Source organism: Charadrius vociferus, unplaced genomic scaffold (assembly GCF_000708025.1).
Source record: "Charadrius vociferus isolate BGI_N301 unplaced genomic scaffold, ASM70802v2 scaffold68, whole genome shotgun sequence".
Taxonomy (NCBI): Eukaryota; Metazoa; Chordata; class Aves; order Charadriiformes; family Charadriidae; genus Charadrius; species Charadrius vociferus.
In genome coordinates, this window is record NW_009649946.1 from 1,986,868 (window position 1) to 2,003,368 (window position 16,501).

Consider the following 16,501-nt stretch of genomic DNA (forward strand, 5'->3'; position numbering starts at 1 on the left):
TTAGTGATGCTCATATGGGGGAAAAAAAAATCAGGGAAGAATGCCAGTGGAAAAGAGCACATCACCTGTAGAGTTATGTTTGGTAAGAGTCTCTTTCTCATAGAGGTTACACAGCTGGTGACAGAGATAAAGCAGAAAGAATATTGCAAACAGCATGTGTCTTGCATGGAAGAGTCACCAGATTGTAATATGGGCTATTCCTGCAAATGTTGTACACAATGAGTTCTCAAAATCATGTTACAGTTAATTAATCAGAGAGGAAGGAGAACAATAGAAGACTTGTTAATTTGTGACCCAAATTCCTTATACTTTTTAAACCACTTTCCCCTTGAACAGAGTATCTGAAAGCAATATCCTGGCATGAGTTTAATCAAATTTAAAGTAACACAGGCTAATCTTCTGAGGCCTGTTATGTCTGTGAAAAGTTATTTCTTTCCTTAAGCCCTGCTTCCCTTCTGGAAGTCTGTTAGTCATGAAATAAGCAAGCAGTGGTGTCCGAGGCAGTAAATACAGCAGTTGCCCGCCATCCCACCCCCTGCCCAACCTCTACTTGCTGCTTCCCCAAAGAACACAACATCGAACTCCACTAATGAAACAGCTTTTTCCTCTGAGATAAAGGATAATGAACAAGAGAATGGTTAATAGTGGTGGTAACCATCATATCGGACAGGCATTAAAAGGTTATTTTCAAGGCAGTCATTTTCAAATGCTGGAACTAGAAGTTGAGCATTTAATATAATTTGAGGAGTCCAATCCAAAGCACCATTCTCCCTCTTGTTTTTTTAGAGAGATTTTCCTTCACATGTGAATCCAATGCTGATATGCATCTGGGTTTCTGGTCGTTAACTGAAACTTCTGGAAAGTCCCTAAAAACCCTCTTGTTCTTCCCTTCCTTTTTTCCCCTCTCCTTGCCCACAGAAAAGGATCTGGTTTCTTTCTTTATGCTCTTTTCTGTCTTAAAGCAGTCAGTATCACCAGCAGAACTTGTCTTTAGTTTCCTTGGTTTTCCTTCCAGAAAGGAAGGCTGTATCCCATTAAACCTTTCCAGCACTGGAGCAACTGGGTGTCCATTGGGCACTCGCTGCATTCATATTAAATCTCTCCATACTCCAAGGCTCAGTAAGACACAGTAGCCAGCTACCAAACGCTGCTGGTTTGCAGTTTTCAAATTTAAGTCTTAAGATACAAATTACTTCCAATACTGTATCCCAGTTCTATGAAGTTCTCCTCTCCTATTTTAATGTGGTTACCAAAGAACGAACCTCAAAACTGAAAAGCAGGCATGAAGATGTATGGTACGTACACAACAAGACACAACTGTTTGTCATTTGCCATATGTTACCTTAGAGGATTCTCCACATTAATCCAAGCCTTAAAAAAAAAAGTCGAGGCTAGCATGGGTCTGCCGCAACCCTAAGGACAATTTAAGAGCAAGAAAACCAAGCAAACCTTCCACCATTTGGACCCATCGTGCCTCCAGACTCAGAGTTGCTTTTAGTGCAGAGAGATCCTCACACAGAAGAGATAACAAAAATCAGTCCCTTGGGGAACAGGGAAGGTTGCTTCCCATTTCTTCTTGCAAGCTTCTATCAGTGCAATGGAACTTTCTGCACGCATAGTTCCCCCCTCCCCCCTGAAGTTCCTTTTATTATTTCAACTCCGATTTCTAGGCTTACTGTCCTGTTATTTCACCCCTAGGCGTGATACTATTTGAGCTTCTCCTTTCCTCTCCTGTTCCCTCGCATCCTGCTGAGGACACTGCAGGAAGAATTATAGCCAATTCATTTGCCTGCGTGCCAATTAGAAGTATACTATGTCAGAGTCAAGTGAGTAAATACCAATAAACAATATGACAGCTATCCAGCCCATTTGACCCTCTGACAGCTTTCAATGCTTTCCACTTTATTAAAATGAGATATTAATAGAACAGATATGTTTTACAAAACACAGCACTTTAGTACTTTGAATCACAGAGCCGATTTTTATGGCCAGAAAAACAGATTCTTTAACATGCTTCTTTATGCCAGGCACTTAAAGTTTTCTGAGGGCTTTTATGCTTGTATTCCAGTAATAAACTAATCACACTGGTGAGCAGATATCCTCCTAAATCACTCTTCTGTCTTTTTAATACTTGGTTATGAGCACTTGGGACAGAAACCAGTTCATACTGTTTGCACAATGTCACAGGGTCCCAGGTCTAGATTTATGTAGCCAGGTCCTCTTGTAAAACACAGTAGCTGAGCAGACACTGTTATCAACAGATGCCTTAGACATAAATAGAAGGAACAAGTCCCTCCTCCAAAGAGTTAGCAATTGAAGACCCCAACTCCATATCGTGCATGGTGCCAGGGAAATTCTGCTCCAAATAACAGAAACACTGTTATTTGGAGAAGACTCAACATGGGCACAGAGGGCAACTGCACACTTCCCAGTGAGGTGCTGGGACATAAACAGACTACAGCTTGGAAGAGACAAGCAGTCAGACATATGGTTTCATGAAAAGAACTCTCTCATGCCATGGATATTTTTAAATCAAGGCAACAATTTGACATAATTCATACTCAAGCAAGTTAATGCTCTTCAGCATGCTCATATTAAATATGTAATACAAGTTGGTAATTTTAGAAACTGTCCACTTTAATGTTGCAATTCTCTTTTGCAGGCAAATAAGCTTATGCTGCATCCATTTCTTTTTCATTGAAAAAACATTTCAACAATTATTTCCAGCTTGCACGCATTTGAGTGTCCACCCTTAAAATATGGTTAGCTGAATTCCTGGAGAAAGGCCAACCACAGCTCTAAGCTTCTGCAACTAAGCGTGAAGTGAGAGAGATCAGCACCCCAAAGCACAAACACTTGCAGTCAAACCAGGGCTCTATAACGGCAGAGTCTCTTTGCAGCAGTAAAACCAGGCAAGTTTTAATATGTGCTGGCACGAGTAAATAACAAGTGCAGAGCCTAATGTGAACAAGACGCGGTCCTAAAGGACGTTTCGTGAGTTTGCAGCAAGTGACAGACCACTCTTCTGCCAAAATTAAACTGCAGCAAGTAACCAAGTCAGGGCACCTCGCTGCTCCTTGGCTGTAGCTTTTAGATGAAAGAAAGCAGTTTCTCCTACCCTCATTCTTCTGGGGAGCACATGCAGCTTCACCCATTGATATTTCTATTCAAGTAGGATGCTAATGCTGACTCACTACTGAAAGATCAAAGTTTACCTACAGAAACCTTGTGCCTGTCCCTCCGACTCTCTCCTTTGAAGACCCTTGACTCTTTTTCCTAAAAAGCTCGTCTTGTGCCATGGGACACAGAGAACGACACAGTATTTCCACGCCAGCTATTCTTCAGAAATTGTGCCAAGAGCTTTCTCCCTTATATACACGTTGCTGGAGCTGTACCTTCAAATGGTTACTTCGAAGCAGCATGCCCCGTGGCCGTACAACCCCAGAAAGCAGAGCTCATCATTGCCCAACAGCCAAGTGAAGCATTGCTTTATGCCCCAGCTCAGCCATACTTTCAAATGAAACCCTAGCATAAGTAGCAGTTCCCTAACAAAGCACACGTAATGTTTCCCCACAATTAGAGGAAAAACATGTGGTTAGACTTCCCTAATAAAACGGACAGAAAGCTGTATTCAATACTACTAAATAGATTTAACTTACACTTGTGAAAAAAGTTCCAAACCACGATTCTCCCTGGAATAATGATACATGTTGCAAAACTTCCATTTCATCCCTGCATACATGTTAAAGAGATTAAGACAAGTCACGCACTACGTAAACCGTGACTGCCTCACTGTGGATTAAAGCAATGCTTGCTTCCAGTAGATTACTATTACTACCAAAATATTACGTTTTTTTCTTCATCCCTCAGGAAAAAATAGTTGACATTTTGTTCAGGTGAGCAATCCAAGGTATTTCTGAATGTACTATCACAATATTTGTATTGGTTGACAAATAGTTTGCAATAGGTGAAGCTGAATAATCAGTTGATCTTGGCTGAAATCACAGCCATGCATCTCAAGCATATCTTGAAGCTTGCATTTTTGCTTTATGTGGATTTATACTCAGATTCTTTCAAAACTCAATAGCTTTGCAAAAGCTCTGTTTTAACACTGAATACTAGGCATTACATAACCGTTTACTTTCAGATATGTTTAAAACCTACCTAGCAACTTTACTGCTATACCTGAGTTCACATTTCCTTCCTCTGAATTTTCTTATGAACTTCTCTTCCTTGGAAGCACAGGCTGGCTAAGGTCCAGCTTTGAACTTTCTGGAGGATTCGCTTAAACAAGTACTAGTTTGCATCTGATCAGATGGACAGCAACAAACCAGATTATTTTCACAAGAGAATGATATTCTAGTTCTCAGAGCATGACCCTTACATATCCTGGGACCCATTACTTACCACATGCAGGTCCTTTGAACCTGGTTCAATTAAAAAAAAAAGTTAAATTAGAGTTGCTATTCCACAGACTCTTCTTTCCAGATCTTTTACCGCAGCCTCTGTGGTATCCCAGGCTGCATAAAATAAAATCAGTGCTTCCGCAAAGCAAAGACATCTTACACAGATGACACCAGTACCTCGTGACATACTGAACACTGTATTTTATGTTGAATCTCAGCACTGTAGCTTGGTGGTGTTTAGTTACTTTAGTGACTTCATCCACAATTCCAAAAGAATCATTTACAGAGTAATCTGAATTATGCAGGCTATGGTACTGTTCAACACATATCCTTGGCAATTCGTGTGTATGGCTTCTGCATGGAGACATAATCCAGTTGCTGGATGCAATATTTATGCGGCTAGATCAACAGCTATAGCTACTGGCTGTCAGAGTAAGGTATCTGGTTACTGATAGATTACCTCCACTAATAAACAGTTCATGTCACTCAATCAAAAAAATAATTTCGTTAGCTTTTATATGATACCTGTACTAATGAAAACGGATGTCTTGTTTCTTCTGCTATTATCACATCTTATTTTATAGCACTTCCATCAGACATAGGCCCTACTGCATTAAACAGACAGGGTTTGTGCCCTTTGTTTGGGGAACTGTGCTTGTGAACCTACATGTTTGTTCAGTTTTGGAATGTAAGAGTTCCCTATGGAAGGGAGAATCCAAAGCAAGCAAAACTGCTGCAGAAGCTATCCATGAAATATTTTGAGCTTTTCTGTTCAAAGTTTAGCAGCTCTACCTAAACCAGGAGCCTTGGAAGGGCGCTTGGCTGTGCTGCGCTCAGAAGCTATGGCACTCCCGGCATGGGAGGACCCTAAAAAAACAGCCCCAGCCACCCCCCCCCCCCCCCCCTCCAGGGCATTACCTGCCATTCATCCACACACCTCCGTTGTGACAAAACAACACTTCCCACACAAGCAAACAAAAGCTGTTTGATCAGTGAATTCCTGCCCAGCCTCATTATTGACCCCAGTTTCCATCCCCACACTCTGGTCCTTGTGAACAACTATTTTGTTGGAGTTTAAAAGCATCACTAACTTTCAAGTTAAACTGTTGTTACAATTTCCAAATGCTCATTAAGAGGTCTTGTCCCTTCTCCCAAGAAGAAAGTAGTATATAAGCAATGAAGAAAAAAAAAAAAAAAATACCAGCATTATACATCCATCCAAGGGCTTCTCAACCCCATAAGAAGGCACTGAAGGGCCTAGGAAAGGTCACAGGCAGAAGCTGCAAAGTGACACAGACAGCAGGGCAGAGCAGCACTGGAAGTGTTCCATGAGTGCATAAGCTGAAGGTATTTGTCCAGAAGCAATTTCTCTCCCTCAGGCTCTTTCACAGTGTCTATTGATTATTATTAATGTTACAGAAAGACTCGGAGTAGCTTGCACTGTCCTCACATGGAACAAGCCTGAATTTTAATAGTTCCTTTGTGAAGTGATGGGATAAATAATTGTCCCGGTTTGAGTGACACAGGACTAATTTCTCTTCTAATACTCGAGAAGACTGCACTTTTAGAAGACTCTAATGTCTGAATTTGTGAAAATATTTACTTTGTAGCCAGCTATGGTTTGTGGGTTTCAAGGTCTCAGCGTTTTTGAAGCTAGCCAGATGCAGGGATGAGGAGGTGTGAGACCTGGGCACTTGACCGAGGCTAGCCAACAGAATTATTGCTTACCATGAACATCATATTCACTATAAAGTAGCAAGTTTGCTGCAAAGTTCTCTCTCCCTTGATAGCTGCCATCCTGAGAACCTCATGCCCCGGTGCTGGACCCCTGAGGCCTTCCCTTCCTCCCACAGCCATAGCGCTCACAGTGTCCGACATTTGCTGTCCACTACAGGGAGTGCACAGCTTCCTACTGATGGAATTGGCAGAGTGTAATCTTTGCATATTCTGTATTGGTATTGGGATCAGTATGGGTTCTTTAGTGCTATTAATGTTAATTATCTAATCTTACTCTATTAAATTTTTTATACCTCAGCTCCCAGGTTTCCTTTCCCAGGTAGAGAGGGGTCATCAGGTGATAGAACGGTTGTCTAAACAACAATAATTTGTTATGGGTTTCTCAAACCATAACAATAATCTGAAGAGCTGCAGTAGCCCCTAAAACTCACGAGCAAGCTAGTGAACAGCATTCTCCTCAAGCTATATAAGACAGTTATGGCTTTATTGTGAAAGATTAAGTATCAACATGTCCTGGTTTGAGGTAAAACAGGACCAATTTTGTTCAGTAACTTCACTTCTTAGCTGGGCCTCTCTAACTACTGAAATTAACAGCATATCCTGCAGACAATGTTCACTCTCAGAGTGATAAGACCTATGTTTATAGTTGATGCCCAGGCACGGTATGCGGAGAGGCTCTTGATTATACTTATTGCTACAACACCCAAGGGCAGCTCACTTTGTTATTTGCCCCGTTGGAGGGTCAGAAGGAGAAAAGTGTAGAGGGGTCCCACCTGCGGGGAGGAGCAGACAGGACAGGTGACCCAAAACTGATGCACAGGGTATTCCATCCCATCTGCTTCATGCTCAGTATAAAAGCTGAAGGATCAAAGGGTCAGCCTCTTTCTTCAATGGCTGGTGTCTGAGGAGGACTCTGTTCGTCTGCCTTTGGTCCCAATCCTGAACCCAGATCCAGAATCCAGTTCCCATCTGTCACTGAGTCAGCCTGGGACTGCCCTAGTGCCAGCCGGTGTCGTGATTGTCATCTCAGGAGCTTGGTACGGTTTTGTATATATTTCATTATTTCCTTTTATTTTAATATTTCATTAAATTAGTTTAGTTCCTTCTGAACTCATAAGTCTTTTTCCTCCTCTGCCTCTCTCTTTGAAGAGGGGTAGAGGGAAGCATCTGTTGATCCCATCTGGGGTCCCCCAGGTCCCCAATAGCTGATTTGGCCTAAACCCTGACACAAGGTAAAATGTTTGTGGAGAAGAAAGGAATAGGTAACCTTGCCTCAGTAACACTCATGCGAGAAAAAAAAACAAAACAAAAAAACACTGAGTCAGCTCTCTGACCTTTGATTTTCCTGCTTACTTCAGCTTCACTGAAGTCTATACCCTTTTGCCAACAGGTAGAACCACAGTCTCTCTACTTATAATCTCCTTGATTTCAGAAGTGCACACGTAGGGGTAGAAAGAGGCATTCCTCACAGCACAGGCAACTTGTTCCCTGCACAACAGAACTAAGCACATTTTCAGGTTCCTGAGCCCATGCACCTACACCCTCCCATCACACCAGATGCTCCTACTTATGTGCACACCCTAAGGCATCTGGTTGCACACACAAGGTCAAATGAACAGAGAGGTGGCTGTTGCGGGCATGCAGCAGCTGCTTGGTGAGAAGACTTACTCCAGGTCTTCTCCCCAATGAGAACAATTCTCAGGTCTCATTTGCTCCCTCACCTCTGGCATGTCTCCGTCTTCCTGCTCGCACAGGACAAATTGAGCAGTGGGTTGAAAAGCTTTTAGAGTAATGATGGTCAACAGATCAACAGGCAGCCAGTAGAGCCCCACCAGTGCTGTCTCCTTAGCAAAACAGAATGAACATTTGGGAAAGGTTGGGCTGGATGGCTGGAACCTCAAAGTTTGATGAGGAAAAGGAGGAGGGAGAAGTGTGCTTGAGGGGTGGTTTTTGTTCTTTGATCTTTCTACCAGACATACATGTTTCTTGCAGTAACCCTTTTACTAATTCTGAAAATTCACCTTCTTTCTCAGTTTTATACCCTCTGTTACATGAGGAATAGATTCATAAGCAGCACTGCCAATAGAAAGCCAATTAAGTTTTTTGAAGGCCAAGGTTGAATTCCTGAACAAACTTATGCTTTTCTTGCATATGCAAAGCATCTGTGGCTGAAACAGCTCCTGGAGGAAGTTCAGGGGAGTAAATTCAAACATTGCAAGTCAAAGCTGCAGAAGGAGAGACTATTCTTCACAGAAGGTTACAAAATCTTTTCCTGCCCTTTTGGGGAGAAAAAAAAAAAAAAAAAAACAACAAACCACACAGGACAAGAACACCACATGCTCACTCACTATGAATATAAGTAAAACTCACTCCAGAGACGTTTTGCCCTGATGTGCCTTGCTCTTCCCCCAGCCCTGAAGGCAAAGTGTGCCCTGGGAATTACGACAAAAGGATTGCTGAATAAATTGGTTTTGTTTCAAAATCCTAGCCTTGTTTTCTAGGAAAAAGGGGGTTAGTTGTCCATTTCCATTGACAACTCTCTCCCCTGAAATAGAGGCTAAGGGCTCCCCGTCCAGGGACCAGCACATGGAGCCTGTACAGAGGGAAAGCGTTGAGAGGATGTGGGGGCAAAGCAGGGGTAAGAAAAAGCCATAGTAAGCATTACATATAGAAGTCCAATTTTTGTGAATTAAGTAAAACAAACATCTTCAACAGCTTGTTGAGTGGAGCAAGAACACCACACAGTTACAAAGTCATCTACGATAGATTTGATTTCACTTTTCTCCCCGCTGGAAGGCTGGAAACAGCAGTTCCTTGGGCAGATTGCCACTGACAACCTACTCAGCGTGAGAGGGGGTGACCTGACCAGGTAGTAGCAGAATGAAGTGATACCCACACCATGTACCACAGGTGCTCTGAAGTAGCATCATGTATTTGCTTTAGCAAGGAGGCTATGCTAAAGCTTTGGATTGTTCTGCTTTAGGAGGGAAGAGGCACTTCATACCCAGTCCGGGGCACTGTGGGGTAGGTGTGAAGCTGGGCCAGCAGCATGGCACTATGGACCATCCACCCAGCCCAGAGGAGCACCAAGTACCCCAAGCATGCAGGTGTCTGTGTGACCTGATGCTGGCATACACCCAACCAGTTAGACTTCAACAGTTTATCCCCCATTGCCCCTTTTCTCAGGCCAACATGACAGTGTGCTGTCAAGAACCTGGTCCTGAGCCCACAGTAGGTCTCACACAGCACTCGTCCACCTTCTGAACCTCTTCCTTTTCAAAACACAGCACTAAGGGTTGAGGATTTTGTCTACAAGAAGATTTGAGAGCTGGCAACAGCCTAGTGCCCAGAAAGCTGGAGAAGCACCACTAGCACGACAGCAGAAAACCTACTATGAAAGCATTAAGTGAAGAACCACATCAGGTATGATGATCATCTGCTTTAAAGGAAGTTTCACAAAAGGAAGGAACAATATTGGTACAGATTTTGTCTATGCATTTATTACCTGACCACTAAGCGCTTCTAGGACCATTTAGTTCATACAATTGCTCTTCTAAACTAGGTCACAAAACTAAATCGAAGGTCATTTCCTCAGCAAAAGCAGCTATCTTTTCTCTGAACAGTAAATAAAAGAAACTGCAAAGTTCATATTAAATTACATAATCAGATTCCAGGCTTCCTAAAGGATTTGCCCCTTCGCCAAAATATTCCTTTGGAAAACCTGAGCCAATTCAAAGAGAAGCAGCTTTTAAATTAACTGTGTACTTATCCAACACAAAGCTACGCAAGTTTTTAGACAAGTACAAACTAGCGTCTCTCATCTTACTTAGTTGATTTGCTATCCATACTCTTTTTTTATTTTTTTTTTTTTTACAAAGCTTTTTCATTGAGGAAATTGTCTGTTTCCTTGTTTATTTCCTCCTAACAAGATGGAAATTAAATCTGCATAAACATTCAGTGAATAATGAACATATCCATAGTTTAATGGTCAAGCCCTGTATGAAGAGAGTATTTGCTAGCAGCAAACATCAGTTCCTCTATTCTGGAATTGCTCACAAATATCACCGTCAGGGCTAGCAGAAAGCCTCATACCTACTCAGGGACAGGTAACGAGTTAGAAGACTTCACTTCAACATCAAAATTGTAGTTGCAATGACTCATTTCTGCCTCCTGGCCTTGGGTCTCAGTGCGACATCGTTTTGCAAGATGGCGCATCTGCCTTTTGCAAGAGAAAGATTCCTATCTCCTGTAAGGCAACAGAAACCGCAATTGCAAAGAGCTAAGCTGGCTGAGGACCACTCCCTTCTCATCCATCCCACTGTCCTCCCCATGCTTACAGGCTTTTTATTATTTTTTGTTCTAATTATTATGTTGGGTTTTTTTTTTTTTTTTTTTTTTTTTTTTAAATCTCCAAGATGCTTCTTTCCAAATGAGAAAAGCCTCTTGTGTAGCACTGGGGAACGAACCCCAGAGGGAAAGCCCGTGCCACTGTCAACACCAGACCGGAGCCCCAGCCCAAAGCAGTGCTTCACCTTTCCTCTCCCACAGCTTTTTGTATCTCTTGGCCTGCCTGGACTAGAAAAGGAAAAGGACACATTTTAAGTGCACTTCATTTAAAGTAAATAACCTAAAGCAGGAGATTGCACGTTTACTAGCAGACTAAGACTCAGAAAGATGAAACTAAATCTTGACAGTTAACTAGTGCAGGAGTTGCCATGCTTTGCTGGGTAGGATTTCATAAATGCAGCAAAGTGCTATCATTTGACCTTGGCTCAGCTCTCATCTTTAAAACTCCAATCAAGAAAGATTTAAATGACCAAGAAAAACAAACATAAGTGCCATTAAAGCAAAGTTAGAAAGGACTGTACAAGTAACCAAGGGATGCAGTTATAGCCGTTTACCATGTGTAAGGCAGCAATGGCAAAAAACAGTGACCACAACACAGACAAACCTGAAATTACTGCTCTTGCAGCTTTCATATATGCACTTTTTAAACTAAGTTTTGTTCTTCTCATTAAAATATCCAAAAACTGACATAGCACTATAAGAATCAGGAGTATCTCGTTTGTTAAAATACAACATATCAGCAACAGAAAAAAAAAGAGTAGCAAATGACAGCGAAAACATGAAAGGTGGCTTTTAAAATTTTAGTTCTGCTCTGCCAGACACAAATATAATGACCGATTTCTGCAGCAGCAGCATCATTTATTCGCAGGGTCAATCTGAGGTTGGCTCACACAAGAGAGTTACACCCCAGAGACGGCAAGCCCACTGTGTGTTAATAATTACTACACAGTACATGCTTACCGAACAATTAATTTATAGCCGTTGCGAGCTGCACCAAGTCGCACATGGTACCGCTATCATTTTTACAAGCTCATACGAAGGAAAGCAGAATTTGTCCACAAGAGGGAGTGAGCAGACCAGCGATAACAGTCTTCTGCTCTGTTACAGGTGTAAACTAAGGGGCTGGTACAGCCCCGAGAGCTGTGCCCTTTGCCCCCCTCCTCCCCCCCGGCAATGGCACCTAGAAAGGGTGCTACGGGGGGGGAAGAGGAGGGGGGAGGAGTGGGGTAAGAGGAGAAGCAGCACTTTAAGAGAGTAACGAAGTAGCCCACGGACTTGCTTGCTTCAAGCTTCTGAAGCTGGACAAAAACTGAGCAGGTAGATACAAACACAACTCAGAAAATCTAGTTATTTGTTAGATGCTTTATTGCATCAAAAGCAATTTTGATTGTGTTGAAAGAAGGCAGAAAAAAAAAAAAAAAAAAGGAGCCTTAGTGAAACTGGATGCTAAAATTCATCTGCAGCAGTAGCCCAAAGAGGAAGCTATTTATCAGTCAAGAGTGTGTGATGTTAAGGGAAAGGTAGTAAAGAATGAGCTTTTTTTTTTTTTTTTTTTTTGAGCATTTCCTTACTGGAATCACCCCAATGCTCTGTAACTGAGGTCTGAGCACAGAAACTGTGCTCCGTGGCTGAGACCGGGGACGCTTTTATTATCGTGGTTTGCTGCCCAATGAGAGGTACTTTATGACAGGAAACGTGCTTGATCTTGTTCTAGAAATAATAATGACATTTTGGTAGTCACTTGAGGACCCTGGTGCTCCCTATAGCAGCCACAGAACTTGGGCTTCCATGCCTCAGGGAGCATCTGTGCCACATCTGCAGCACAGACATGAGCAGAGCCGGTGCCAGAGGCTGCATCCTGAGCACCCACTCAGGTGTGACAGCCCAGGGAGGGGTCCAGCTGCAGTGCTCATTTCTGAGGCTTTATCACACAGATAAGCAAAAAAACCCCACCACAGCCTCCTCACAGGCTGGCAGGCCTGTTAGGCAGTGCTGGTTTGAGTTTTGCCACGTCATTCCCCAGCAGTGGAGCAAGCTGGCTGTTCCTGCCCAGCTCTGCTGTTACACCTGCACCCATGCTTACAACAGCTATTTTCTGTTGAGTCTCCTTCTCTGGAGATATTCAAAACCCACCTGGATGTGTTCCTGTCCAACCTGCTGTAGGTGAACCTGCTTTGGAGGGGGGGGTGGAATCTCCACAGGTACCTTCCAACACCTACAGTCCTGTGATTTTCCCCCAGCAGTAGCTGCAGACCTGTCAGCACATTCCATGTGGGATTCATTCCCCAGCCCTGGAATGCAGCCCTGGACCTTTTCCTCCTTCTGGGCCAGGTTGTGCTGCCAAAGCTGAGCAGGGGGAAGGGCTTTGCCTCTTCCCAGTCTCTGCCTCAGCTTATTACTCATGCCAGCACATGCATGAAGATCCTCCCACAACACAACCAGCATACCAAAAAAAAAAAAAAAATATGATCAGCAATGTGATTTTTTCACTTGGAAGATATTTCTCCCGGTCCAAGTAGTACCAGTACATGTCATGCCTTCCTCCAAAATGGGGAGAGAAATGGCTAGACATAGGCCAGACCATGGCACAGGCTACACACATCAGGAAGGTCTCCATCTCTCATAAAGGTATTCTGCAGCTGCCTGAAGTCCAACTTTAGAATCACACATGGAGATTGCACAGTCAATTCCTTCCCACACAGGGCAATGGGATTTTGGGGTGGGGAAATCCTCGTTTAGGGAAGGCTAGCCTCCAGCTCTCTGTTATCTCAGGATCAGCATCTCAGCTGACACTACCATTTCCACATTAACTGCTTTAATTCTACTGACTCCAAATGCTTGCTGAGTGTCAACAGCAGCACCCTGGCTTCTACAGAAATTCACCACAAGGAAGAGCAGGGTGAAGAAAGGCTGAGAGACCTGGGTCTGTTTAGCCTGAAAAAGAGAAGACTGAGAGGGGATCTCATCAATGCTTATAAATATCTAAAGGGCAGGTGTCAAGAAGATGGGACCAGACTGTTTTCAGTGGAGCCCAGTGACAGGACAAGAGGCAACAGGCACAAACTGGAACACAGGAAATTCCACCCGAACATGAGGAAAGACTTCTTTACTTTGAGGGTGACAGAGCACTGGAACAGGCTGCCCAGAGAGGTTGTGGAGTCTCCTCTGGAGATACTTAAAACCCACCTGGACACATTCCTGTCCAACCTGCTGTAGGTGAACCTGCTCTGGCAGAAGGGTTGGACTAGATGATTGCCAAAGGTCCCTTCCGACCCCTACCATCCTGTGTTTTCACAAACATTTTGGGGTAATACAGCCTGCAGGAGGAGGTCCCTGCACAAAGCCTGTTCTCCAAATACCAATTTCAGTCCAGATCACTTCCCTGTAGCAACATACCAGCAAGCAGCAGGGATGCTGTTGCAGGCAGAGAATGGGGTGAGCCTGGCAGCACACACCTGTACACCTCGGGGGACCATCTCATTGGCAGCAGCCCACCATAACCCATCCCAGAGGGACAGAGCAAGAGCTAAACCAGAGAAGAAAGTGCTTGTCAGAGTCTTTGAATTTCTCTTTAACATAGTTGTGTGCATTTTTCTTTTCTGCGCTAATTTAAGTGGGTAATGACCATTTGATATCATGTCTGCCAAAGCGAATTAGGCTGTACTGGCAGCCTTCCTGAGCATGGACATTGTCCATGTCAGCCAAGCTTCACTAGTGCAAATTCATACAAGAAATAGGAGAAAGGTGCACCCCAGAACTTGGCTACCTGCTGAAACCAGCTTCTGAAGCTCTCAATGAGCTACAGATAAGTTTGCCTTATTTATTTACCTTGCAGCAGAAATGACATAAAAAAGAAAGGGGTTCCTTAAACTGATGAATTAGCAGGCTGAGGGAATGCTGATGTCTATTCACTAGCAAAAAAAAAAAAAAAGGCAAGTCAAAATTAAAAGTTAGTTTTGTTTGCTGTAACTGGTCAGTTTAAAAACACAAATTTAGTCTTCTGACAGGCAATTTTTCAAGGGCTGTTTAATTGCTGCTGTTTTTTGGCAGTCAGCATATTTGCAGAATTCCCTGGCATTCCCTGACAAAGGCTCTGCAGTTTTCAGAAGTGAGTGCTTTCAAGATGAGCACCATTCCTCACCTACATAGAAAAATGCGCTTGTAAGTAAAAAAAAAAAAAAAAAAAGTAGAGGAGAGACTGCTGGATGTCCAGCTGTCAAAGTTCATCTCTTTTTACTCATCCTGGAATGGGAGGTGTCACGAGCCTTGTATTCAAGTTAGTGTCCTGTTGCTGGATATTTTTAGTGCATTATAAAATAACCCTACCTTAGGGTAGCATAAAATTAGTGGGAGTAAATGTGACTCACATCTGCCCCACGAAAACCCCGGTGACAGTGTGTCAATGCTCTTTACACACTGTAAAAGAGATCACTACACTCACTACAAGTAATCCACTCAGAGATATAAGATTTTTTTTTGTAAATAAAAGGTGTTAAAGAGTTACAGGACTCATTTTCTCAAGTTTCCTGACCAAGTGCTCCCCTTCCAGCTACATGTCTCACCCTAAGCCTGGATTTCCCCCTTCCTCTGCACAGATCCCTGAGCTCCAGCCCTGCAAGCATCCTGGCAGCAGCTGCACAGCAGCTGAAGCACCACCGAAAAGCGATAGATTCTCTGGCTCCCAACAGCATAAGGAAAGTGTGCATCCAGCCCATTACTATTTTGCAGGGGGTTTTTTGGTGTGGTTTTTTTTTTTTTTTTTTTTTTTTTTTAAGAGAGCGTTTGCATGTGTCCAAACCAAAGGAGCAGGAAGAAGCCAGAAGTTTCCACTCACCACAACAGTAAGACTGTATTTCGTTTTGTAGAGACAAAAAGTGACTACAGGAAATGCAAAATCCAACTGCTGGGGCGAGTGGAAATTTCTGTCTTTTCCCTCCCACCCACCATAGTCAACGTATCTGGGCAAAGAGGTGGCAGATGATGGAAACTCATATGAGCCGTCCATATATTAGTAAGAGAGGGGCAACCAGAAGACATAGCTATCCCAGGTCACAAGTATTACAATTGCATCTCACACAGGCCATCCGCCTTCGAGCATAAATTCAGGCATAGAGTACAGCAGGGGACACCGCTTCTAGTGTATTCAAACAGAGTTTTTATGTGGGAAGTTCTCAGAATGATTAAAGTTTCACAATTAATATTACTAATATTGCCTTAAGGTGAAAGATGGGAAAACGCATCAAGAATTTAGTTGCACATGCTCAGAACAGCACCCAAAGCCTAACTCAACAAGCCAAAGACTTTTGCAAGACAGTGCCAATGCTTGTGCAGCCACCTTGAATCTAACATGAAATTCATGAAGTCAAGCCAAAGCTAAGACAAGCTAATAGCTTATTTCAGCTTCTCTCAGAGAAATCTCCTCTTCTGGGAGGCACTAGAGTTTTTCTGACACCGATACAAGTTTGTCTTTTTGAAGGTGGGCAGAACTTCCAGGTACCAGTTCCCCTTCAATGGGGATGCCCCTTCCTCCCCAGCACTAGCAAGTCAAGCAGCAGCCAGCCTCACCACTACCTCCCTGGCAGAAGAATAAGTATTTTCTCCGCCCCAGAGGCAAGAGATACCTGCAGCAAGGCTCACAAAGGCTTCACCTTCCCAGACCACAAGCTTCTTGGCAGAGACAATCATTAACTATATTAACGAGCACCAAGACCACACTAAGGCAAGCTGTGCCTCTGGAGGCTGAACCACAGGACAACCCCCAGGACCAAGCTGCAGGCTCTCCTGGCCACCCCATCGCAGAAGTATAGCCATGCAGCAGCTCTACCCTAGGAGGACACAGTGAAAAAGACCTCACCAGCCCACAGCAACTCCTTCCTCCCAGCACCATCAGTCCCACAGCATAACCCCAGCCCAGGAGTTCCTCCACACATACCTTCAAGTTCCACACCACCTGCTCCTGAGCTGAAAGCTAGACTCACTATTACCATGCACTTCCCAAATATATCCACAGT